General features: G+C 42.7%; 1 protein-coding gene across 6 annotated transcripts in view; it reads right to left on the bottom strand.

Annotated features, from left to right (window-relative positions):
- The window catches only part of Ipcef1 (interaction protein for cytohesin exchange factors 1), a 159780-nt gene extending 137651 nt beyond the window's left edge, over positions 1–22129 (bottom strand). For 2 of the 6 annotated variants that reach the window (XM_076552840.1, XM_015996781.3), the window contains exon 1: positions 21980–22129. The gene's annotated coding sequence lies outside the window, so the exon portion shown is untranslated. Of the gene's footprint in view, positions 1–13278; positions 13501–21979 lie in introns of those variants that run through there. The other 4 variants (XM_076552842.1, XM_076552838.1, XM_076552841.1 and 1 more) reach the window with 2 other exon arrangements.
- Between the last annotated feature and the right edge of the window lie 4169 nt (positions 22130–26298).

The raw sequence follows: 26298 nt of genomic DNA on the forward strand, positions 1-26298 counted from the left end.
AACAAGCTTTAGACCCTGAGGACAAACACTGATCCCTACCACTTCTCCCTGCATGAGGTCATAAACAATACACCTGAAATGTAAATACATGACAAAATTCCTATCACGTCACTCTGGGTACTCTGGCTATAATTTAATGTACTGATTGGAACTGGAATAAAGTACACTAATTTCCTCTCTGAGCCTTCCCCTTCTCCTCAACCAAAACATCATGAGCTATTTATAAAACTCCCAGTCTCCTCATTTGGTTCTACTTAGCTGAACTCATAAACCGTGCATGGCAAATTTCAGACCTATAATTTGTGGCTTCCTGTTTCCCAGGTTACTCCCAAGAAGCCTGTGTGTGACTGTTTTCCTAGTTAAATATTTACACACATACTTGGGGTCCATAGCAGTTCATATTTGACAGCACCTCCATCTGTTTCTCATCATAACGACTAAAAAAATGTGCCAACTAAACATTTTTTTGAATTTATTTGTACAAAAACATCATCTCCACACTCCTCCTGAAGCATTTTCTATGTAAAGGAAACAGAAATACCCCTACCAGCCCTCCCTCTTTTCAGTTCCCATCCTCTAGTTTCAGGGTTCTGTCTGGCCAGCAGAGTGATTACTTTCCGAACTTCATCACAGAGTGTTTCGAGTCTTATTTTTATCAGTGTGTGAAAAGCACAAAGCTCAATTGTGATACAAAGGGAAAGAATGTTGTATTTATATCTTAAAGGGCCTCAAGAAGCAACAGCTGGCTTTGGCAATGGCACTCCAGGTTCAGCAAGGTCCAATTCGGGCGCCCTCCCTGCTGGTATCAACCGCCTGGCGTCTGATCCACACTCCAAAGATGTAGCTCAAGCTTGGACCTTTGAGAAAGAAAATTCTTAGCTTTTACAAGGTCCTATCCTCATTCCTTAGCCTCCAAAAGTTCAAATTAGAATATAAATATTTGTCTTAACTCTCTCCTAATAGAAGAGGCTGATGGTGTTTTTGACTCGGGCGTTTTCTAGCACAAATAGAATACATAGTTTAGACATGACAATATGCCTTTCACGGCACTAATTCAATAAATTTGCTTGAGCTGACTTTCAGTTCTGTGGTTCCGAGTTCCAATACGCAAATCCGATTCCTCGTGTTTATTCATATGTGGCTGTCCCAGCAATAACAAGATGAACTAAGAAAGAATGAAAACTAGAAGCTGACCAACATTTGTATGCATCAAAGAAGTGGAAATCCGAGAAATGGCTGTTTTCAACGATTTTGAAATGCAGCTTTCCGATTTGTGTCTAAATCAAAGCCCAGCCTTTTCTTCCACGGGTGCTGTTTACCTTCCTTTCAGCCATTTCACAGCTCGTTAGACTCCAGAGGAAAGGGGACTGGAGAAAATAAAAGGAGGTGCAAGTGAGTGCAATTCACCTCAATAGCCCTGAAGGAAAGCTTTGTCTTCAAGGAGCCTTAGAAACTCAGCTCCCACAAGGAGTGTGATGCCTGTGAGAATTTACATATTCAGGGGCACCCTCGTTTATGATATAATGTGAAAAGTGCTTATTCATGATTGGCATCTTAATAAGTCTTGTTCTCGACCAGAACTTAGGTACACACGTAAGTGGTACTTGTAGACACCCAAAGTGTCTATGTAGGCTTTAGAGGAAGGCATGTAGTTACCCTTTGTGGATAAATAAAATCTATAGATGCTGCAAAATATTTGTACTCATAAATATATTTTACATAGCAGATAAACATCCCAGGAAATTACTTAGGTGAATGTCCAAATTTCTTTCTCAGACTTTGGAGAAATAAGATATGATGAGCATCAGGGCGGGGGAGATGACTCGGTCTATGTAAAGCGCTTGCTCTGCAGGCATAAGGACCTGAGTGCAACCTCCCAAACCCAAGGGAGGCATGGACACGGTGGCCGGTACACGTAGTCCCAACCCCAGGGGTCACTGTACATCCAGTGTAGCCTAATTGGAGAGATGCCCTGTCTCAAAACAGTTGGACGACCAAGACTGAAGAACAATACCTGAAGAGTGACCTCTGGTCTTCACACACACACACACACACACACACACACACACACACACACACACGCATAGGAACATGTACATACACTTACCAAAAAAACATAATGAACCTCAAATATACCCAAGGAAGATTATTTTTTAAAATATCTGTTTCAGGAGGTAGAAAAAATTATCTTCAATTTTCAAAAATGCAGATAAGACCTTGATATCAAAACTGGACTCAGCATTTTAAGAAAGGAAAATTGTAGGCCATTTATCACTCAGAAATATAGGTCCAAAAATTCTTTTTTTTTTTTTTTTGGTTCCAAAATTCTTAACAAAATATTGACAAACTGAATTCTACAATACAGAGATGGAATTTATCCCATGCTTAACATTTTTTAAATAAAGAACTGTATTAACAGAGGAAAGAATGGAAGAAAACCATAACTGAATCAACAGCTAGAGAAGGTCCATCTGCCAGAAATTCACAATACATTCATGACCAATATCCAGCAAATAAAGTAACAGGAAGGGTTGTCATATTATAAAAGGCTCATATACTAAAAAGTTTATGAGTAACAACACATTCTGGTGACATAGTAAATACACACCTGTGCTTAGGAGCAAAGCTAACATACCTTATCCTATTACTCCTACTGTACGGTTGCTAGTGGTATGAGCCAATGCAATAAGGTAAGAAAAAGGAAGAGAAAAAGAGTTAAAGAAGAAAAAGAATTAAAGAAAAGTTCTTCAGGAAGAACTTAGATACTGTTTTTTGTTGTTGTTGTTGTTGTTGTTGTTGTTGTTTGGTTTTTCGAGACAGGGTTTCTCTGTGTAGCTTTGCGCCTTTCCTGGAGCTCACTTGGTAGCCCAGGCTGGCCTCGAACTCACAGAGATCCACCTGGCTCTGCCTCCAGAGTGCTGGGATTAAAGGCGTGAGCCACCAACGCCCAGCTTTAGATACTATTTTTAAAACATGCAGAAAATTATAACACATCTACACAAAGTTCTTAGACATTATCTTTGGATTTAGAACATCATAGGATAAAAGAACAATGTAAAAATTCAATATTTCTATGTAGAAGCAAAAATTTATTGAAGAAACAAACTTTGGGGAGATTTTTTTTTTTTTTTTTTTTTTTTTTTTTGCTTTTGTAAAGGCTAGCAACAACCTATATACTCCTGAACACTACTGAGAGAAGAGCTAAATAAAGGGATGGATTTAATTGTGTCTGTGGATCAAAAGATTGTTTATCACAAGTAACTCCTCCCCTCCCACAAGTAACTCCTTCCCATTCTCTACCCTATCCACCATTTTCAGTAGAAATTGGCAAGATGGTCCTAAAGTTTTCAGGGAAATGCAAAGAACCTGGGACAGAAAAATTCTGAAGAAAAAGTAAGCCAGAAGTCTCTTTTTTTAAGCTTTATTTTTGACTGGAGAGATGTCTCAATAGTAAAGAGCACTGTCTGTTCTCCCAAAGACATAGATTCAATTCCAATGACCCACATGGTCACTCACAACCATTAGTAACTTCAGTTCCAGGAAATTCAACACCCTCTTCTGGCCTCTGGGCTCCAGGCACATGTGTAATACACAGACATACATTGCAGGCAAAACATCAAAACACATAATTTAAAAAAAATACAGAAGCATAGGTCATGCCAAAAAAATTATTTTTATTTCATGTATATGAGTTGTTGTTAATGTATGTCTGTGTATGATCCCCTGGAACTGGAGTTACAGACAACTATGAGCTACCACATGGGTGCTGGGAACTAAACCCAGGTTTTCTGCAAGAGCAACAAGTTCTCTTAATTGCTGAGCCATCTCTTCAGGCCCCACTCCACTGCGTTCTGATTTTAAAATTGACTACACAGTTAAGGAATCAAGACAATGTGTTGCTAGTGTAAGGAAAGATTAATGAATCAATAACGTGGAATAAAAATCAAAACAAAAAACTGACAAAAGTCAACATATATTTAATAAAGTAGCTGAAACTATTTAATAGAGAAAGAAAACTATTTCAACAGAACTGAACATTTGGGTATCCCCTGAGCACACCCCGCCCCTCCATCATGTGAGGGCACAGTGAGATGGGGGGGTGTCTATAAACGAGGAAGTGGCTCCTCCCCAGACCCAGGTCCCTCGGCATTTTTACCTTGCACTCCCCGCCTCCAGTACTGTGAGAAATGAATGCTAAGCCAGTCAATCTGGAGTACTTTTGCCATCATAGCCTACCCAGATTAAGACAAGTACACACTCTGTAGAGACTGAGGAGTGATGTCAAAGGGGTATGGGAGCCAACAGGAAAGAGCCAATCACCAGACCTGGGATTAACCAACAAAACAAAGAAGACAGGACAAAACAAATATCATGAGTTTGTCCAGGTACAGATAAAAGACTGGATAGCAAGCAAGGAGCAAAAGACAGATTCTTCTTGAAGAACTACATGATGTAGGTAGATAATTCCCCTGCAGGAAGTGAGAACCAATTTGCTCTCCAACCCCATCCCCCCAAAAAAGAGAGTACAGAGGGGGAAAAAACAGTAATTCCAGGTCATATGAATAGAATCAAACTCAGATAGCAGTCACAATTATATAACAACTTTCCTGAAATTTTAAACCTTTAAAAAAAATCCTGAACAGCCAGGCAGTGGTGGTGCACACCTTTGATCCCAGCACTTGGAAGGTAGGGGTAGGCAGATCTCTATGAGTTTGAGGCCAGCCTGGTCTACAGAGTGAGTTCCAGGACAGATGGGGCTACACAGAAAATCCCTGTCTCAAAAACAAACAAACAAAAAAAAAAAAAACAACTCCTGAACAAAGCCCCAGGTTTTGCATACATGGGGGGGGGACACTTGGCATGTGCAATGTACTGCTGCCAGTCCCCACCACATCATACTGAGTGTAGTGGTGCACACCTGTGGTCCCAGAACTGGGGCAGTGGAGGCAGGAGGATCAGAAGTTCAAGGCCATCCTTGAGTAGCTAGGAGTGGGTGAATGGATTAAAAATGGTGTTACCACCTATAACTCTTAGAATAATTAAAACCAAAATGATTGTGCATACCATGTACTGACAAAGATGTACAGTTGTTCAAATTCCCAAGCACTGACTGTAGAAATTCAAAATGATTTCATCGCTTAGAAGAGTTTGATATTCTGGGGGGTTGTTTGGTTGTTTGGTTTTCGAGACAGGGTTTCTCTGTTTAGTTTTGGTGCCTGTCCTGGATCTCACTCTGTAGACCAGGCTGGCCTGAAAATCACAGAGATCGGCCTGGCTCAGCCTCCTGAGTGCTGGGATTAAAGGCATGAGTCACCACCGCCCGGCTACTTGATATTCTGTTAAAAGTTGAAGTATCTATGACAACCCAGGCAGATCTCCTGGATGTTTGTCTAGAAAAAAATAGAAGGATGTATGTCTATTCACAGACTTGTTTACAAATGCAGGGACTTTACTTTTGGTAGCCAAAAGTTGAAAACTAATGTAAGTATCCATAACCAAAAGGAATTATAATTTACTCAACCCAATACTGTGTAAGTAAAATATTAAAAGTAACAAGATATTGCTACATCTAATCACACAGACAAATCTCAAAATCATTATGCTGGATGAAATAAGTCCAACATAAAAGGGTACATTAAATCCTGGAAAATTCAAACTCAGCCACAGTAATAGAAAGAAAATCCGTGGATTCCTGAGGATGCAAAGGCAGAGACATAGAGAAGAACGCATTTTTCTAGAAAGTGTGGATGGTTGCATGGGTACACACATATGGCAGAAATTATCCAACTGTGCATTTTAAAATGTGCCATCAATCTATTGTGTCTCAGAAAACTGTTTGGATCTTATTTTAAACATCCTGTTGTGTGGAATTTGGCTCCATAAATTTGAGAAACAGGAAAAAGACTGGAAGGGGCTGGAAGAGGAGGAAATGTGAAAGGCAAAGTCCGAGGGGTCAGTGGGAACAGCCATGTCTGTCTCAGGCCATGGCCAGATGCCCAGAACTCATTTAAGTGGAGGGCCATGACGCCATCTTGTTTATCTGACATGGTCCTTGAGCAGAGTGAGGGAGCCCAGTCCATCTCTGGCTGGGTAATCTCTCTTATTATTTTAATAATGCTCACTAAAACTGGAATTATATGGATCATGGTGGTAATTTATTCCAGAAAAAAAAATGACTTCTCTGCTTCCACACCAAAACCTATAAAGAATGCATTAGATTTATGAACTAGTCCATTATGAAATCTGCCTGTTGTCCTTGGTGAGCTGTCTTCCTAGGTTTGGGGCCTTTATTAATCAGATTGCTCATTTTTTTTTTTGTTTTACTATTTAGGTTTAAGAATTTATTACATATTTTGGAGAACAGTTCATCACCAGACATGTCTTTGGCAAGGATAGCTCCCAGGCTGTGGTTTATCTTCTCAGTCTCTGACAGGATATTTTTTAGCGCAGCATGTTTTGAGACTTACTGTGTCTCCAGTTCATCAAATCAAAATACTACTGAAAATGCAAACCAAGTCAATACATGCACTATCTATCGTTCAAAGGATCACTGCTATTCGTGAGCATACAAAGAAAAGACAGGAATGCCTTTACCTTCTTTGAAAATGATTAGGCTGGGCTGGGGAGATATCTCGGTGGCAATGTGCTTGCCTTGCAAGCCTGGAGACATGAGTTCAAGCCCCAGAACCCACACCTGAAATCCAAGTGCTAGGAAAGCACAAATGAGGGGATTCCTGGGGCTTTCTGGCCAGCCAATCCTGCCAAATCTACACACACACACACACACACACACACACACACACACACACACACAAACACACACACACACACACACACAGGGACATGCACACATGCACAGGAACATACTGATTAATTTTGTTAATGTTGTTCTTTGGGAAGTTAGGTTTATTTTTTCCATATTGCTACTGCATCTCCAAGAGCACAGAGCAACAGAATGGTATCAATGGTAAGAATAAAATTATGGCATCTATAACTCCCTCACCTCCAATAATCCGCTATTTCAGCACAGCACTTCAAAATCACAGAACTTTGGCGTTCTCCTTTGTGGAGACTATTAGTTTTTCATTTTGTTGGAAGCAGTGTGAATCATATAGAACATCTTGGCTACTTCTAAATTATACAACTGAAGGTTTCAGACTGAAAGAAAATGAATGTCTAGGCTCGGACAAAAACAAAACTGTTAAAAATCTTGCCTATCAGGCCATTTCCCCTACTAGTCACTTGCTATGTGACCCAATGCATCAAAGAAGGCCAAAGCTGGAAACCTGAGGATAAAATGTTTTGTTTACTGTCGAATAAAACCTACTTTGATGCATTAAGGGTCTCATACTGGTAAGGAAAACCCTATTGGTCATAATCTCACAAATCTTCCATGGCTAGACTCACCCCATACTATTCAGGTGTCCTCGGGGCTGGTCTAGGTGGGCATCTTTAGTTCCTGGCAGACTGTTTTGCCAAATAAGGTCTCACCCATCATCCTTATGCATTCAGCTTTCTCAATAATTATGAACTCCTAAAGGACAAGCATGATCCTCTTCTGTTTTACACATATGATGTGACTTTTAATTCTCTTATGTCCCTGACAGAAGCTAGGTTTGGTTATATTGAATATGTTCCTCTAGAAGAATACATTTTTCTCAAAATAATACAACTAAAAAGAAAGGAAGCTTAGAATTAAAAACGTTATAGAGCACTTACTCCTGTGAGTCAGTTTTGCCCCAACATCAATTCCGGCCCATTTTCCCAGTATTGATGATTTACCCCATCTGCCTGTTTCTCTGTGCAGAAAACAGACACACGTTTTTAAGACATACAACCTAGGGAGACTAAGAGACTCGTGTCAACGGCTTGATTTATAGCTGATACATTTACTTTTATTCAATAAATGTTAGTGACTATATTTTTGAAGTTTCTTTTTATAGTTGAGAAGGCTTTTCCGAACAACACATAAGACCTAAGTTCCTAAAGGGTTAGTGACTGCAGAGAGGTGGCCAACTGGGGGAAATGTCCCAACACACGACAGTGAGCTCACTTCCTTAATAAGAGGGACTTCTCAGAGGCCAGTTACAAAAGACCATTAACCAATGGAAAGGCTGACAGAGAGCTTAAAGAGGCTGCTCACAGAGAGGAACAACAAATGACTTGTAAATATGTGAAAAGACAGTCACCCCCAACTCCCAAGCACAAAGAAACAAAGAACCAAATATTAATGAAGGCATTTTTTTTTCTCACTTACTGGAAGGCGATCCACAAAATACAGTCACAAGAGAGAAAGAATCAAGACAGTGTGAAAGAAAAGAGACTACATATGTATATACACACACAAGCAAACACATCCATGTGTGTGCATTTATACACAGCCATACCTTGGTGTCCATGGGGGATTGATTCCAGGACCTCCATAGGATACTAACATGCACAGCTACTGAAGTCTGTTGTATACAATGATAGCATTTGCATAGAATCTACACATACACATCCTCCTGCAAGGTTTAAATTCTCTCTAGACTGCATATGATGCCTAATACAGTAGAAATACAATGCAAATAGTCCTTATACTGTGTTATTCAGGAGACAATAACCTAGAAGAACTCAATATATATGCATCACAGGCATAGTTTTCTAAAACTATTTTCTTTTTTTTTTTTTTTTTTTTTTTTTTTTTTTTTTTTGGTTTTTCGAGACAGGGTTTCTCTGCGTAGCTTTGCGCCTTTCCTGGAGCTCACTTGGTAGCCCAGGCTGGCCTCGAACTCACAGAGATCCGCCTGGCTCTGCCTCCCGAGTGCTGGGATTAAAGGCGTGCGCCACCACCGCCCGGCCTAAAACTATTTTCTATCCAAGGTTGGTTGAATCTCTGGAGGCAAAACTGCAGATAGAGTGGGTCAAAGTTCTTGCCACACAAGCCTGGTGACCGGATTTGATCCCTGGAAACCATGATGAAAGGAGAAAACCAACTCCTCAAAGTTGTTCTCTGACCTCCACAAATGCGCACTCCTGTGTGTACACGCATATGTGTACACACAAAACCACTCAATAATAAAACTTCAAATGTTTAAAAAAAAACTACAGCTCTTCTTTGCCACATCCAATCTCTCCACCTAGACAGATCTCCGACATCCTTCTCCAGGGTCTAGCCTGACCTAAACTTTCTGCATGCCCTCTCTGCTGTCCAACCTGCTCTGTCTACATCAGACTTAGAACTAACAAAAGAAGTCCACATGACCAAATCTCATGGCAAAAACACCGACAATATGGAAGATCAAGCCAGCATCTTCTCTCCAAAGCCCACCAGTTCTATAGAAATGTTTGCCAGTGAGAATAACCTAGGTGAACCCCCAGACACAGAATTTAAAAGAACAACCAATGCCAGGTGTAGTGTTGACAGCCTTTAATTTTAATCCCAGCATTCGGGAGGCAGATGCAGGAAAATTCTATGAATTCAAGGACAGCCTGGTCTACAGAGTGAGTTCCAGAATAGCCAGGGCTACATAGTGGGACTCTGTCTCAAAAAAGGAAGGAAGGAAGGAAGGAAGGAAGGAAGGAAGGAAGGAAGGAAGGAAGGAAGGAAGGAAGAGAGAGAAAGAAACAAAGGAAGGAAGAAAGAGAAGAAAAAGAGCAACTATAAACTTCATCAAAGAATTAAAGGAGCTTAAAGAATATACAAAGGAACAGCTCGATGCAAACAAGAAGACAGAGCCATGTGAGAACAAGAGCCTGCGAAAACACAAACATGAGGCTGGTGGGAATGATGACATCATTCCAGGACTTGAGGTTGGAATCCAACCAGGAGAGAAAAGCATTGAAGAGAACTCAAACTGAAATGAAGAAGAAATTGAAAAACCCAATAACTCAGCTAGGAAACTCAAATGACAGCCTTCCACATAGAATGAATCACACAAAAGATAGACTATGAGGACTTGATGATAAAGCTGAGGATCTAGACCAAATAAACAAGGAATTTAAAAAAAAAAAGTTTAAGAACACAGGAAAGGAACATACAGTTTCAAATGTGTGAGATCCTGAAAAACACCAAACCTTCAAATGATAGGCATAGAAGGGAGAAGAATCCTGAGTCAGTGGCGTAGACCAGGTCTTCAATGAGATCATAGAAGAAAATTTCCCCAAACTAAGGACAGACAAACCTATACAGGTGTAAAAAGCACACAAGACGCCAGATAGACAAGACCAAAAGAGCAAATCCCCACATTGAACCTCAGTGATTGTTGGGTAATTTACTAATAGGATATTCAAATGCATCATGAGGGAAAGGAAAAAAAATTAAGACTGCCAGGCAACAAAGCATACATCCCCAAAGAGGAGAGTGTGAAACATTCCCAGACACTGGGCTACACACACACACACACACACACACACACACACACACACACACACACACACAAAGTGTCAGCTCAGATTCCAATCTGAGGGGAGAAATGAAATAAAAATTCTTTCAAATATTGACTAAGGGCGGGGTTTTTAGGCAACCTATCCACGTGAGTAAGCAAAGCACCTACACCTTAGATCAGTCACCAGTCAGTATCAGCTGACCTTGTGCCCCGAAAGGGCTTCCAGAATCATGAAGAGAACAGATTTTTCAACATCAGAGGAAGACATGATCTAAACTCAAATGAACAGTCTCCGTTTTAAATATTTGCTTGCCTCCAGCAAACTCCCGAGTCCCTCCTGGCCCAGTGTGGCGTCTCTGTGCTGTGAAAAGTTCTTATCAGCTCCCAGCTAATCTGCGGCTTCCATCTGTAGAGAAGCCAGAACATACCTCGGTCCCAGGGAGCACACACTCAGATCCCTGGTCAGAAGCAAGTGAAAAGTGAAAACACTGTGTGTGGTTGGAAGAGGTCGAAAACTCAGTAATTCCCACCAGATTACTTCCTCCTGAGGATAATCCTCGCTGCTAGAGCAACAAATGACCAGTGCGAAATGCAGAGAAAGTAAACACAAAGGAGACCCGATCCATGCCACTGCCCCACCCCTCAGCAATGCATGGGAAACATGCTTTGAACAGACCAGCAGGACTTAGGAAATTATAGCTTCGCTTTCAGCTAGCACTCTGCCTAGGGAAGTTGTCGTGTATGCACCATGAAACCCGATCCAAGCACTTTCTCCTACAGAAGGCTTCCGAAGCAGGTTCAGCTGTGGAAAAGGGTGGGGGTGGGGAGGGCTTCCCGCCTTCTGCCCCTCTCCACTTGATCCGTGTCTGATTTCTAGTCTTTCCTGGGGGAATGGAAAGTGGAAGAGCTTGTTTATTCCTGAAGGCTGGCTGACAACACATTTCTACACCCTAAAATGGCCAAAGGTGACCGTGACAAAGAAATCCTTTGTCTCGTATTTAAAAGCTGTGGTTCTTACAAGGAACCCCGCCGTGGCTTTCATTTAAAGTATGCGGGGCAAATGCAACTGAAATATCAGGAATTGTGGATTATGTCTTAGGAATTCCCTTATGTCTTTCTTGGAGCTTCCTCAGACCTGTTGATCTTGTTTTAATTGTTTGGAAAACTTACCTTCTTTTGAAAGCCTCTGAAGGACAAATAGTTACCTCGCTGTTTAAGCTTCCTGTGTCAAGAAGCTAATGTTGGTCATCTTCGGTGACTGTGTTTCAAAGCCTCCTAGATAAAACGTTTTGGAAAACTTGAGTTTCTCTCCTTTGTCAAACTGAACTGAGGATGGGAATGCTCTGCTCTGTTTCTATTGGCACATCTCCTGTGCTAATTAAAATGCTCTCCCCCCTCCCCAATCTCACACAGACCCCTAAGTCACAGATATGACCATAAAGTGGAAAGCCAACATGAATGCCCTCTGGGCCTGTGAGAAGTTGGCACTCTGTGATAGAGGCTTAGGAGAGTCATGGAGATGAGGCAAGGTTTTTTGTTGCTAAATAGGTGTGCCGTAAGGTCAGAAGTCAATGCCAATAAAAACATACAGGGCCATAGTGTGCCTTCTTAGCATGCACAAGGCCTTGAGTTGAACTTCCTAAAATAAGTGTGTGTGTGTGTGTGTGTGTGTGTTCTGCCCCAAATACCCTAACAATGTCTTGACCATCTGATCTTGAGGCAGTTCTAGAAGACACCCTGGAGAGAATTAGGGATAACAGGAAGAAATTCCATCTAATAGAGACCCCACGGTTTGTCACCCTCCTTCCTTCTGGGATTACAGGGAGCCTGGCCTCACAAAGCTATGCCAATGTCATTGCCTAATTCTTGTCAGGGTGTACCGAAGTCAAGTCACGGGTCAGGCACTCAAGCAAGCGGACTCACAGACATTACAGAGCCCTGAGGTCTAACAGACCTAGGCTCAAATTCTGACTCCAGAGTGAAAATACTGGTGCTGTAATCCTCACCCTGCTCTTTCTCCGAGATCTTTATCCAGGCTCTCGGTTTGGAACCTGTTTTCTCATCAGAGTAAGGCAGCAAGCTAATAGCAACAGTGATTCCTAGAGCTTTCTGGTCAAAAAACTAGATAATGCCTATAAAACTTTAACCTTCCCTGGAGGAAGTAGGTTGTCATTTAACCTTAGAAATAACCACAGTATTAAATGTGTTCATCTCTGGGGATGCGGCAGACTATAGTTGAGGAACTCTGGCTAGAAACGGGGAGCCCCCTTTAGACTTTACTGTCTACCTTTGCTCTAGGGTTCACCTTGGTGGCTCTCACTGCCCAAAAAGTTCCAGAAATTGTCCAGGACAGCTCACTGCCTAAGGACATCCACCCACTGGCATGAATAGCGACTTCTGGGAATGTTGCAACAGTTTTATGAACTGATGCGGAGTATGTGCAGCTGAATCAATTTCTTAGACATGGTGGAAGAGTCTGTTAAAGTAAAAAATTAATGATTGTGACAGGAACAGTGTATTCATTCACTCAGAGTGCAGGTCATCTTATCCATGCATACAAGTGTGTGGACATGCACAGAGACACAGAAACAGCACATACACAGAAAAAAAGGGGGAAGGGAGGAAGGGAGGAAGGGAGGGAGGGAGGAAGGGAGGAAGGAAGGAAGGGAGGAAGGAAGGAAGGAAGGAAGGAAGGAAGGAAGGAAGGAAGGAAGGAAGGAAGGAAGGAAGGAAGGAAGGAAGGAAAAAAGAAAGAACATGATGACACCCAACCTTACAAGTCAGTCCAAGAGGGAAGTCTCTCTTGTGTACAGCATACAGAATGACTGAAAGCAGAGTGGAAAATGAACAAACCCCACATCTAGGAGCCTAATAACACCAGCTTCAGCAACTGAAAAGCAAAGCCACTCACCAGGGAGTCCACAGTTGCTGAGTCTCACCTGCTGGGGCACTTACTCAGCTGTGGTGACTCTGAAGTGATTCTGTGTGCCGGCTTCTGAGCTCAGAAAGGCCAGGGGGTCTGCTCCTGCTCTCTAGACAACTGATCGGCACATAACTTTGGAATGTTTGCTGGCGTTCACAAAATCAAACTAAGTAGCGCTCTAGTGCCCAGTTCAATCCTTGCTCGACAAGTCCCCAGGACTTAGGCAAAGCTGCCCTGCTTGATTAATCAAGTTGAAAATTCAAGTGCAAAAGAATCTGAGGCTGTGCTCCAAAGTAAAACCCAGCTCTAGCTGGATAATACTGACCTTGTTTACAAAGTAGTTCAAGTTCGGGTCCTTCTTTTAGACGGAGCAGCTGTCAGAGGACCTGGCTCAAATGAGACCATGGTCATCTACATGGCTGCAAAGAGATTGCCAAGGTGAGTTTGCCATTCTGTTTCAATGAGACACCTAAAGAGTTCCCTGGGAAATATTAGAGAGGCCATAAGCGCTCAGTAAACTTTACATGCTCATAAGTGAACTTTCATGCTTACAAAGGAAATCCATTCTTTAGATCTTTGGTCAAGATGTGTAGAGAGGTTAGGGATTTATGACCTAACAAGGGACTACAAAGTAAAGTCTTTATACCACATGCTCCAGGCGCTTCGTGAATGGAAAGCACACAGCTGTCATAAATGACCTGCACACTGAGCGAATGAATAGAATGTTCCTGTCGCAATCATTAATTTTCTACTTTAACAGAATCTCTCATTATGTCTAAGAAATAGATGCAACTGCATATACTCCCATCAGTCCATAAAAACATTGCGTCATTTCCGGTCTGAGCTATCCAAACAGGATAGCCATGAGGAGTCTAAAATGTATGGTTTTATGTTTTCAAGTCGTTTTTAAGATGTTTTTTATTTCAAAGAAATCAAGGTTTCCTCCTTAAAACACAACTTTATACGTCACCCAAGCACCTTTTGAGTGACTTGTGATACTTTGTGTAGAATTCCTGCACATTTTTAGCAGAATAAAGAATGTTGAGACTCCCAACGAGTGTATTGAGCTGATCCCCTTCTGAGAGGTCTGGATGTCTCTACTTACACCAACACTCAGTATTATCTGTCATCTATTTACCTATGGAGCATCACTGTCATCTTCAACCCAGCTATAAGATGTTTGCATACAAGTGGCTAAATACTCTTTCTGACATCAGGTTATCCAGAACAACAACAAAAAAAAAAAAAAAAAAAAAAACTCCTAAGAAAGCAGTTTCCTTCCTCACCGAAAAATAATAATTCTATCCTGTTCAAACAGGAAAGAATCTATCCAGTCACCAATGCCCAGTAAATATTTCAAAGCAGATTATATAATATTTATAACAAGTTGAAAGACATCGAAGCTTAGCCTGATAGCATAGGCTTGTAATCCCAGCTCCTGGGGAGTGGGGTGCGGGGGCTGGAGGGTTGCTGAAACAGGAGGATTACGCGTTAGTTTGAGGCCCATATGGACTACACAGTCAGTTTAAGACCAGTCCAGGCACCTTAGTGAGACCCTGTCCCCAAACAAATAAAAAGTAAAAAAAAAAAAAAAGAAAAAAGAAAAGAAAAAAAGAAACCCTGGTTTTAGCTCTCATCCCCAAAAAAGAAAGAAGGGAAGAAGGAGGAAAGGCCAAAGGGAGGGGGAGGGGAGAGAGGGGAGGGAAAGAAGGAAGAGACAGAGACAAAAGACAAGGAAGGGGAGAAGGGGGGGAGAAGGGAGAGAGAAGGGGAATTCAAGAGGCAGAGTAAACAATTGTAGTTTTGCATAGATTGGATGAACTAGCTTTCTGCAATGATGTCTTTCTGTTCCAAGTCTGTGGCTCTGCTAGTAATAAGTGTGGTAAAGGAAGTAGGGTAATTTAAATCCTGCTGAAAGGAGGCCTTAAGAGATTCCTAGGTTGCAGAGGAACCCAAGAATGTGCTGGAAATCTTAGCTATGGAGGCTGTCACTAAAACTTCTATTTAAGTACCAAACTAAGTTTATGTCCAGAAGTGATCAGCAACTGTAGAAAAAAAGTACTGTGAGGATCCAGCATGCACCAGTTGGGAAATCTCTGGCAGCCACATGCTCAAGTTAAAAGCTTCAGCTTTCTGTTTGGAAAGCCAGCAAGAGGGCTCAGGAAACAAAGGGGCTTGTGGACAAGCCTGAGGACCTGAGTTCAGTCCCTGGGGTTCACAGGAGGGAAAGAGAAAACTGGTGCCTGCCAGTTGATCCCTGACTCCTACCAGTTGCTTCCTGATCTCTCTCTCTCTCTCTCTCTCTCTCTCTCTCTCTCTCTCTCTCTCTCTCTCTCTCTCTCTCACACACACACACACACACACACACACACACACGCACATGCATGCACATGCACAGGCACATATAAATAAAAGGTGTAAAAAATAAACATTTTAATTTTTTTTTTGTATTTGGAACCAAGTGCCATCATAGCACCTCACTTTTCAATTCACATTTGAAAGTACAGTGTACAGCTTGAGAGAATAAATGATGTCCTCCCAAATAGAGACTGGTGTTCTATGTCTAGCCCATGACCCTAGTGGCACGACAATCCAAGCTTCCTAGTCAGCTCCACTTATGAAAGGATGCCCTTTACAGTTGTCACAAGAGCCCACTTTTCATTCTGTAAATGCGTTTCATTGTTTTGTCTTTCTTCACCCCATTCAATGGTGAGCTGAGTCTACCAAGGCCCAGTGCCACAGGTTACAGTCAGAGAAATGAGTCATTTTTGGATCCGGTCCCTGCAAGTTCTTGCCAGCAATACAGATGGGTTTATGACTACCACTTGAAATTATCGGTATTCTTGTTCCATCCTCTGTGGGTTTCCCTGGGCTGTGTGAACAAAAACACAAACTAAATTGCTCAAACAGCCAAAACTTCCTCTCTTGCAGTTCTAGTGGCCAGGAGTCTGGGGTAAAGGTGCCGGTGGGGCTGTGGGTCCTCTGAGACCTGCAGAGACTCTTCCTCACCTCTTTCCAACTTTGAGGGTAGCTGGCCTTCTTGGCTTGCAGTTGAGTCACTCTGCTCCTTGGCCTCGTCCCCACGTGACAGCCTGCACATCTGCTTCCATGGGTCATCATCTGATAAGGACGCTAGTCTTCTTTGATTGGGACACACCACTACTGCAGTGTGGCCCCAACTTCACCTAGCTAATTACATCCCCAACTACCATACGTCCAAGTAAGAGCACATTCTAAGAGACTTGGCATAAGATGCTAGCACGTGGTTTTGAGAGAAGGGAACCATTCAGTCCACAGCGTGTACACACACACACACACACACACACACACACACACACACAAACACACACACACACACACACGTACCTAATTTTTTTTCCTAACAGAATTCTTACATCCCAGTTGAGTCTCTATATGATTTTTTTTTTTAATGAATTAAAATGGAAAGACTTCTTTGGTTTTTAGTATTTTTTTTTCCTTTTTTTCAGGTTTCTCTAGCGTTTATTTACTTTGTTCATTTGATCCACACAATAAAACAAATTGGCGAGGTATGTTTATCTCAGGTCTTATAAATGAGAAAACTTGATTGTGCAGTCCAGTGCCTCATCTGTAGCTCAGAGCTACAACTTCGTGGGAGAAAAGGTTGGTTTCAGCTAACAACTCCAGGTTACAGTCCATCATTTCAGGGAAATCACAGAACCAAGAGCTTGAGAGAAGTAGTCACATCACAACCAGTCAAGAAAGAAACAGAGGCACACATGCCCGCTTGCTTCACTATGCTCTACTAGAACTCTTTGCTCTTATTACACCTCATGACCCCCTGTGTAGGGAATGCTTCCACCCACAGTGGGCTGAGTCATCAAGACCAATTAACTTAAGACAATGCTCCACAGACATGCTCACAGGCCCACCCAGCATAGACCCCTCATTGAGGCTCTTTCCAGGTGGTTCTAAGTTGTGTTGAACTGACAATTATTGTTAACTATTATACTAACCTGAAGTTTTCAGTAAAGAGCTACTCATTCTTGTCCAGCTTTTTTTTTTTTTTTTTTTTTTTTTTTTTTTTTTTTTTTTGAAAACCTCATCTGTATTCTAGTTTAGCATGAAGTTTGGGGCGGGGGATTGTTTTGTTTTGTTTTTTAATGTTTTGTCTTTTAATGACTTCTATGCCTGTGTCAATTTAGGAGGGGAGTCTTCGATAAGGTTTGTTTAGCCCTTCACCTCTTCCTCGGCCAACTGTCCCATTCACTGGTCTCTGAGACAAACGCCAGAGATTCCTTAATACCTACAAGTTAAAATATTCCATTCTGGCTAAGTCTCTAATGACAGACTCCACCGTGGCATAATGGCTCAATGAGATGACAGAGGCAATTTTTTTTTTGCTTCTGTGTGTGCACGCACATGTGTATGTGTGTGCATATCTGTGCAGGCTCACAGGCAGGCAATGCATTCACCTGTGCAAGCAGGTCCATGTGGAGGCCAGAGGTTGATGTCAGGAGTCTTCCTCTACCACTCCCTACTTTATTTTTTGAGGCAGGGTCTCTCCCTGAACCTGGAGCTCATCATTTCAGCGAGACTGTCTGGACAGTGAAGCCCCAGCATCTGCCTGAGTCCTCTACCCAGCACAGAAGTTACAGTCCAGGCTCACGCTCCCTCACCTGGCTTTTACATGAGTCCTAGGGATCTGAACCCGTGTCTTCATGCTTACATAGCAAACACTTTGTCCACAGAGCCATCTCCCCAGCCTGACAAGATCTCACTAACAAAAACACATTGACTCCTCAAAAAGGTATTTTTACCCTCTCCCCAAGTATCCTAGATGATAGGATATCCCTATCAATATTCCCTATGAAATCGAGTCATCTTCATGTGTGAAAATCTAAACTTAACCAAGAGCTATAAACTACTGAACTAACTCTTGAACTTGCTAGAAAGCCATTCACTGCAGTCATTCAGGAAAAAATAACCCATTTTCATGTGAGTCTAGGAATTAATCAACCCAGACGGCCCCAGGTCGAGTCTGACTTGGTTGTTCTCATTAGAGAGCAGACACATGGCTCTGAACCAGCCCTAATCTCTAAGGGGATCCCCCACGAAAACTAAACACCAAAACTCAGAGTCTTTTCTGAGATTGCAGTGACCCATGAACATAGCATCCCTGAAAGCTGATTGTGTTTTACCTTTAACAGAGGACTCAAAAAGGGCTAAGATTTTGGTCATTTATTTTCATGAGACACCTATTTTGCTTTTAGATTGTTATGGCAAGTATGTTTCACTAATAAAAAGCTTTGGAAAAAAAAACACAAAACAAAAATAGCCATCAGCTATAAACCCACTCTTCATATAGTTTAGTGTATCTCACCTCAGTCTTTCTCCTCTGTAGTCTTTTTATTTAATTTAAAAAGTCCTGCTCCTGTTTTTTGTTTGTTTGTTTGTTTGTTTTTCGAGACAGGGTTTCTCTGTGTAGTTTTGGTGCCTGTCCTGGATCTCGCTCTGTAGACCAGGCTGGCCTCGAACTCACAGAGCTCCACCTGCCTCTGCCTCCCAAGTGCTGGGATTAAAGGCATGCGCCACCACCGCCCGGCTTTGCTCCTGTTTTTTTAAGCATTGTATGATAATATTCCCAAAATATCATTTTACTGTTGATATTAGCAAGCTTGGACACATTAACAGACTTCTAGCTAATATGTTTTTGTTTAATAAATGGCTACCTTGATCTGCTCCCCCTGTCAGAGAAATGCATAAACGAAGTGACTTATGAGCAACAGAAATTAACCTCTCAGGGTCATAGAGACTAAGAAGAAGTTCAAGATCAAGACACCAGCCATCAGGTTTGGTACCTATAGATAGGGCCATGTGTCCTCATATGGATGAAAGGAACAAGGGCTTGTTTCTTGACCCTGGCTTCCACCTCCTCATCACCTCCCAAGAGATCCCAGATGGGGACTGAGCAGCCATGAAAGGTTCACAGGCATCATTCAGACCACAGCGACAGCAAGGACTCTTGAAAAGACACAAGTCCATCTTGGGAAACAGAAAACAGGAGAAAGCAGGAAAGAGAAAAGGTCGTCCAATTCCTAGATATGGGTGTGGTGACCTGAACACTGAAGAAAACACCCTGATGGCTGCCACTTGGAGAAGCCCTGTGTCATGGGCAGGCATTTTATCATCCCATTTCAAATTCTTTTTTTTTCTTCTTTTTTTTGTTGTTGTTGTTTTTGTTTTTTTTTTAGACAGGGTTTCTCTGTGTAGCTTTGCGCCTTTCCTGGAACTCACTTTGTAGAACAGGCCTTGAACTCACAGAGATCCGCCTGCCTCTGCTTCCTGAGTGCTAGGATTAAAGGTGTGCACCACCACTACTGCCTGGCCCATTTCAAATTCTTACACAGCTCAAAAAGAACAGTGGCTTGTGGTTCATAGAGACAGTCGGTGGTGGATATAGATTTTGAGCAGGTGTGCCTGACCCCAGACTATGTCTTTCTGGTTATATCATGATGTCATCACCTTCACCACCATCATTCCAACAGCATGCCCACAGTTTCCACCAATACTACTCCGATCATCACTGTCTTCTCTATCACCTCCTCCACCATCACCATTACTGTCTTTCTATCACCTCCGTCATCTCTACTGTGGCCTCCACCGTCACCATTAGCATTTTACGTCTCCCTGTCACCTCCTTCATCTCTGCTGTGGCCTCCACCATCACCATTAGCATCTTACCATCTCCCTGTCACCTCCGTCATCTCTGCTGTGGCCTCCACCATCACCATTAGCATCTTACCGTCTCCCTGTCACCTCCGTCATCTCTGCTGGGGCCTCCACCATCACCATTAGCATCTTACCGTCTCCCTGTCACCTCCGTCATCTCTGCTGTGGCCTCCACCATCTCTCCTCCACTGCTTCCACTCTCACTACCACAATCTCTACCGTCCCCACTTCACCTGCTCCGTTACCTCTGTTGTCATCTCTACCCTCTCTGTGATCACCTCTTCCCGGACCTCCACTTACCCCCACCACCTCTACTCCCACCTCTGTTGCCGAGAAGTGTAACCTGGGTAATAATCACCTAGGTGTCACCTATCTTATCATCCATCACTACCACCATCGCCTCCACCATCTCTACAATCATCATCACCTCTACTGTCCTGGAACAGCTACCGTGTCTACATCGCCTCCTCCTGCATCTCCGCTGTCACCTCCACCATCTATATATTATTACCTCTTCCTCTCCTCCTACTGTTCTGACCCTTTTATCCTCAAATTTCTGCACATCTTTTCTCCCCTCACACTTTCAGATTCTGGCCTGCTTCATCCTAACCTCCTCTGACTGTTACTGTCTCAGTTGCCTGGGTAACAGAAAGAATGTCTACCTTTCCGTGACCTTTACGAACCATCTTAATCATTCATTCATCCAACAAATATCACTGAGAGCCTATGTCGAGAAAGTCATTCTTCGTAGCCTTAAAGGTATATGGCCAGTGGCCCTGTTTGCAGTATTTGCTTCAGTACACCAAACAGATCGTATGTTTTAGAATTTTCTTCACACATACACACCCACTATTTAAATATCACACCTACTAGCAAATCATCAGCCCACCGGGCTTCAGCGGCCCGCTCACACGGCCTGACCTCCAAGCTGCATGGAAAGCAGAAGTGATCTGCTCAAGAAGGACTCACAAGTCAAAAGGAAAGTCTCAGGCAATAGCCATGAAGTAATTTCTTATCTCTTGTTGCCACAGCAAGCTACCGCAGCAAAGAACTTCCTATTTCCACGTTCTGATGATGAGCATTTGCTGAATGCAATTTGCCTGAAATGGTCACACGCGGACCTTCTACGGAAAAGATACCTGGTATATATAAGTACAGTAGATAAAAGGGATAAAGGGTAGATTAAACAGTAAGCACACCAACAAAACTTTGCACCCACACTTGTATGATATGAGCAAAGAAAGAAAAAACCATTCTGTTTCCACCTTCCATGTAAACAAGTCACCACGTAGGAACCGGATTCTACCTACTACTATACTCTGCCTAGGTTTGGACTAGGAACTCACAGGCCACTTAAGTCTAATAAAGTCCACTACTGCAGGCAAAGATGCCTTAATGGGTTATAAATCTGCCTCTATAATTAAATTCTAATCTTTTTTGCATGTACTCAAAGAAGGAAAGCTGAGTACTTCCTATGTCCTCTGTAAAAAGCCTTTGAATCAGCAACACCTAGCCCTAGCTTTCCAACGAGAGATGTTCTGTCTAGCCTAGACCTACATCTAAAAGCAAAAATCCCCTCCAGTTGCCTGCATGCAAAGGGGAATTCTCCACAAAGAGGACACTTTCTCTAATGTGGGGGTCACAGAGCATTTCCCCAAATGAACCCTTTCAGGACTCAAACAAATGCTGAAGTGAGCGTTTCTAAATCAAACCCCGGGCTGCAGACCAAGCGACTCTCAGTGCAAGCCTCCGGCAGCAAGAAGAGAAGAAACAGCAGATGCACAACTCCCCTCCTCACAGCTCTGGCAGCATGAGAGGCCTGCAGCACGGTGCTTCAGAGCCATGTGCTTAGGAAAAGCAGAGCCAACTCCGCATCCCAAGAGCCTGTTTTCAGACCTGGCTGTTCTAAAGACTGTCAAAGAGTACCTTCGTATCACCCAGCAACTGTTTCTGTATCAGTCAGAGTGACTTTACTTACATGCGATATAAAGAGAGCCAATCCAAGAGCTGCCTCTGGATCCCCGAATTCAGAAAGCTCATAATAGTTGAAGGTCAAGACTGAAGATTCCACTCCAAGTATCCACAGCCCTGGAGGCTCAGCCAACACCAAACTACCCTTAGAAGCGAGCCAGAAAATAAGGCTATTTCAAAAGAAGGGGAAGTGTCATCTCTACTTCCTCAATTCTGTGTGTCTTCCTTCTTGTTCTTGTTGAAACCCTCCTGGATACAGAACATCAAAGCAGGCATGTCCCATCTGCCTGACTTCATTTATCACAGAAGACCACTCAGTGTGCTCCTTTCCGGAACACATGGATGAAACCCTCCCTGGTTTTACCTTCCTGTTGGGGAGGCAATTCGTGGGCATGAGGATGGCAGTACAGGCAAAGCTTCTCTTGCCATGTTGGGTGGAGAAACGGCTCAGCTGTCACGAGAAAACACCGCTCTTGCAGAGGACTGAAGTTCAACTCCCAGCATTCACCTCAGGCGACCCACAGCCACCTGTAACTCCAGCTTCAGATGGATCTGACAGCATGTTGGGTTCCGACATCACATTTTATCATGTTTAGATTCAATCATTCCTACATTTCCTTCACTTCTCTCCCAGCCTTTTGGGATCCGCTGAAGAGAAAGTACCGATGAACTGGATTAAAGCTGTTCTTAAACAGTAAGTCTTCTGCTGGGGAGATGACTTGGTCGGTAATGTACCAGCCGTGCACACATGAACACCAGAGTCTGGATCTGCAACACGCACAGAAGAAACTAAGCACAACACCACAGAAGCACGTCTGCCACCCAAGCACTGTGTGGCGAGACATGGGGACAAATAGATCCCCTGAGCTCACTGGATAATCAATCTTAACTATCGCTAAGTTGCAGGTTCAGTAAGAGACCCTGTCTCAAAAATAATAATAAAGTGGAGAGTGATAGCCAAGACAACGATTGTCACCCCCTGGTGTCCCTACTTCCCCCACCCACACACGTGTGTGCCTACACACTTTCTAGTAGGCCCCACCTCATAATGACCCACTGCTTCTCAGTACTGCTACACTGGGACCAAGACTCTAGCATATGAACTTTTGAGTGATATTCACTAATCATGCCCAAGCCGGCATTTATCCTTCTCTGCTTAATGGCTTCAACTAACAAATACCAAATATCTTGTGGTTCCTATGGACTTGGAGCTTCTGGGGACTCAGAGCCCAGTTTCACCAGCTCCTCTGGCTAGCGATGTTCAAGCTAGGTGATGTCAAGAGGGGCAGCCACCTCCAGTCTCAATGGTGAAAGTAACTTCTTCCAAGATCGCTCATGTAGTTGCTGATAGAATTCAGTGTCTCATGAGCTGTGGGACTGAAGGCCTCAATTCAATGATCATTGCCTTCAAGCCAACCTCAGCTCCCTCTCCCATGGCCCCTTTCCAGGCTGCGACATGGCAACTGGCTGCCATGGAATGATCGAAGTGGCAAGACAAGAGTGGAACAGAAGTCACTTCTGCGATGTGATCCCAGACGCTACATTCCCTATATTGCGTGGACTACAAATGAGCCACTTGGTCTAGCCTGCCGCACTAGAGAGCTGGGGGTTACAAAGTATGAATTCCAGGAGGGGACAACTAAAAGGATCTATCACAGATGGCTTCCTGCCATGATACATAAAACTTTATCCAAACTCAAGTTGCACCGGTCAAGTCAAATATCAGTCCAGAAGGAAGAATCATCCAGTAGGGAAATCATAAACAGACCCATGCTGGGAAGGAAATCTGACCCTTTCATAGGCATCATGGACCTGAAAACTTGACAGTCATCACCAATTCATCTCTAAGAAGGAAGTTGGCCTATAGGCTGGAAGGTGGCTGCAAGGTCTTGCAATTTCAATAAAAAAAAAAATAATGTCCTACCTAATCACAACATGTGAGAAACAAGCATGGAATTAAGTCATATACCACCCATACTGCTTTCTCCATGTCTCCTTGTGTCTCTCTTCTTCCCAGAGTCCTCTCTGTCCCCCGAAATCTCACCTAACCTCTTCCTGCCTAGCTATTGGCCATTCAGCTCTTTATTAAACCAATCACAGCAATATACTTTCACACAGTATACAAATATATCACAACAATAGCTTACAAGCCAATATACTCCACACCTCATGATCAAAATGTCAATAAAAAGTGTGTTAAAAATAATATTTTGGGGAAACAGGAAAAAAAAGGATACATTTTTATTAAGCTATTGGTAAAAACCTTGGAGACTCAATGAACTTGAAAAACTACCTCAGTAGAATGATTTCACAAGAACTTCACCTGGGTTGAGTATGTCACTCAAATCCATATGTAGAAACGTAACCTCACTATGGTGGTATTTAGAGGTGGACCTGTGAGAAGAGCTTAAGTCATGAGTCAGAACCCATGTGTATGCAACTTCTGTTCTTACAGAGGAGGCCCCGAGAGCTGGCTTTCCCTTGATTATGAGAGGGCCTGGCAAGAAAATCATCGTACGTAAACTAGGAAACAGGCCCTCAATAGACTCCAGGCCAGCCAGTTAATCTTGACCTTTTGGTCTCCAGAATTGTAAGGAACAAATATTTGTTATTTATAATCTACTAGCCTGGAATATTTTGTTACAACAGAAAAAAAAAACTGAATGTGGTGGTTTAACTGAGAATGGCCCACAAAAGTTCATATGTTTGAATGCTTGGCCCCCAGTTAGTGGAACTGTTTGGGAAGGATTAAGAGGTGTGGCCTTGTTGGGAGAGGTGTGTCACTGGGGGTGAGATTTGAGGTTTCCAAAGCTCACACCAGGCCCAGTCTTTGTCTCTGTTTCTGTGTCTTTCTGTCTCTCTCTGTGTGTCTCTCTCTGTCTCCCTGTCTCTCTCTTATCTGTGTGTGTGTTTGTCTCTCTGTCTGTCTGACTGTCTGTCTTTCTGTCTGCTACCAGCAGATCAGGATATAAAGCTCTTAGCTATGGCTCCAGGGCCATCACTGTCTGTTCCCCACCATGATGATCATGGACTAACCCTCTAAAACTGTAAGTAAGGCCTAAGTAAATGTTTTAAGAGTTGCCTTGGTCATGGTGTCTCTTCACAATGATAGAACAATAAATGAAGACACTGAACATTTTGACCAGAAACAAAACTAAGACTCTGTAGTATATTTGTATGTACATTTCTATTTCCAGGAGGCACTATCTCAGCTCCTCCCTCTGTGAAGTTATCCTCTAGCTCCCTGATTTACGAAGTATTAAAAAATAGCAGGGACTAACTTCACAGCATGTCTTAGACACCGTCATCAAAGTCATCCACAAAGGTTTCATTATTTATAACTATGTAACCAGTGTTAGAGTCCCATAGATCCTTGGAGTATACCATCTGACTCATAGAACTAAAATTATCTCACAGTGACTGGCCTTCAATCTGGTGGTGAAACTATAGGTTCATTTTGCTCCCTGGCTTCCACAAAGGCTTCATTTAAATGAGAGGAAACACATTAAAAGATAAAAAGCTCTCAATAACAAACAGAGTTCTTCCAAGGAAGAGCATCAGAGCTTCAGAGATGTCAACAGATTTAAGATATGAAAGCCAGTGGGTGAGAGGAAGATGAATACAGGCAGGGCACCACAACATTCCAAGAGCAAGGAGGATGGTGTGGTGAGGAATGGCATGCCCATGATGTTCTCAAATGGAGAAAAGAAGTCCCACAACAGAAACCTTCAAAGTTCTAAAGGAATCTAAATTTCACCTTAGAATTTTGTATTCCGTCATTAAGCAAATCTTTTTGAGTACCATCCTAGACCTGAAAATACAACGGAGAACTTCTCTTCTTATGCTTGGATTAAGCTGGAGTTTTAGGACCAGAAACACAAATGTAATGTATGCAGTGGAAATAATAGTCAAGGAGGAAAAATGTTAAAAATAATGCAAAATAGGAAATACATTGAGTCTAGAGAGCAAGTAAAAATTGGATGGATAGCTGGGCAGTGGTGGCGCACACCTTTAATCCCAGCACTTGGGAGGCAGAGCCAGGCAAATCTCTGAGTTCCAGGACAGCCTGGTCTACAGAGTGAGTTCCAGGACAGGCTCCAAAACGACACAGAGAAACCCTGTCTCGGGGAAAAAAAAAAAAAAAAAAAAAAGATGGATAGCCTAGAAAATACAAAGAAGATGACAGATGAACCATGGCCTAAAGGAAGTGAAGGAAATCATGAGCCCTGTGGACAACTGAGGGGAGAGCTGGGGGCGGTCAGAGAGAGCCAGAAACACAAATATCCTATCACCTCCAGAGCCTTCTGGGGCCAGGAGAACAACTAG

The sequence above is a fragment of the Peromyscus maniculatus genome, chromosome 16 (assembly GCF_049852395.1).
Source record: "Peromyscus maniculatus bairdii isolate BWxNUB_F1_BW_parent chromosome 16, HU_Pman_BW_mat_3.1, whole genome shotgun sequence".
In the NCBI taxonomy this organism is placed as follows: domain Eukaryota; kingdom Metazoa; phylum Chordata; class Mammalia; order Rodentia; family Cricetidae; genus Peromyscus; species Peromyscus maniculatus.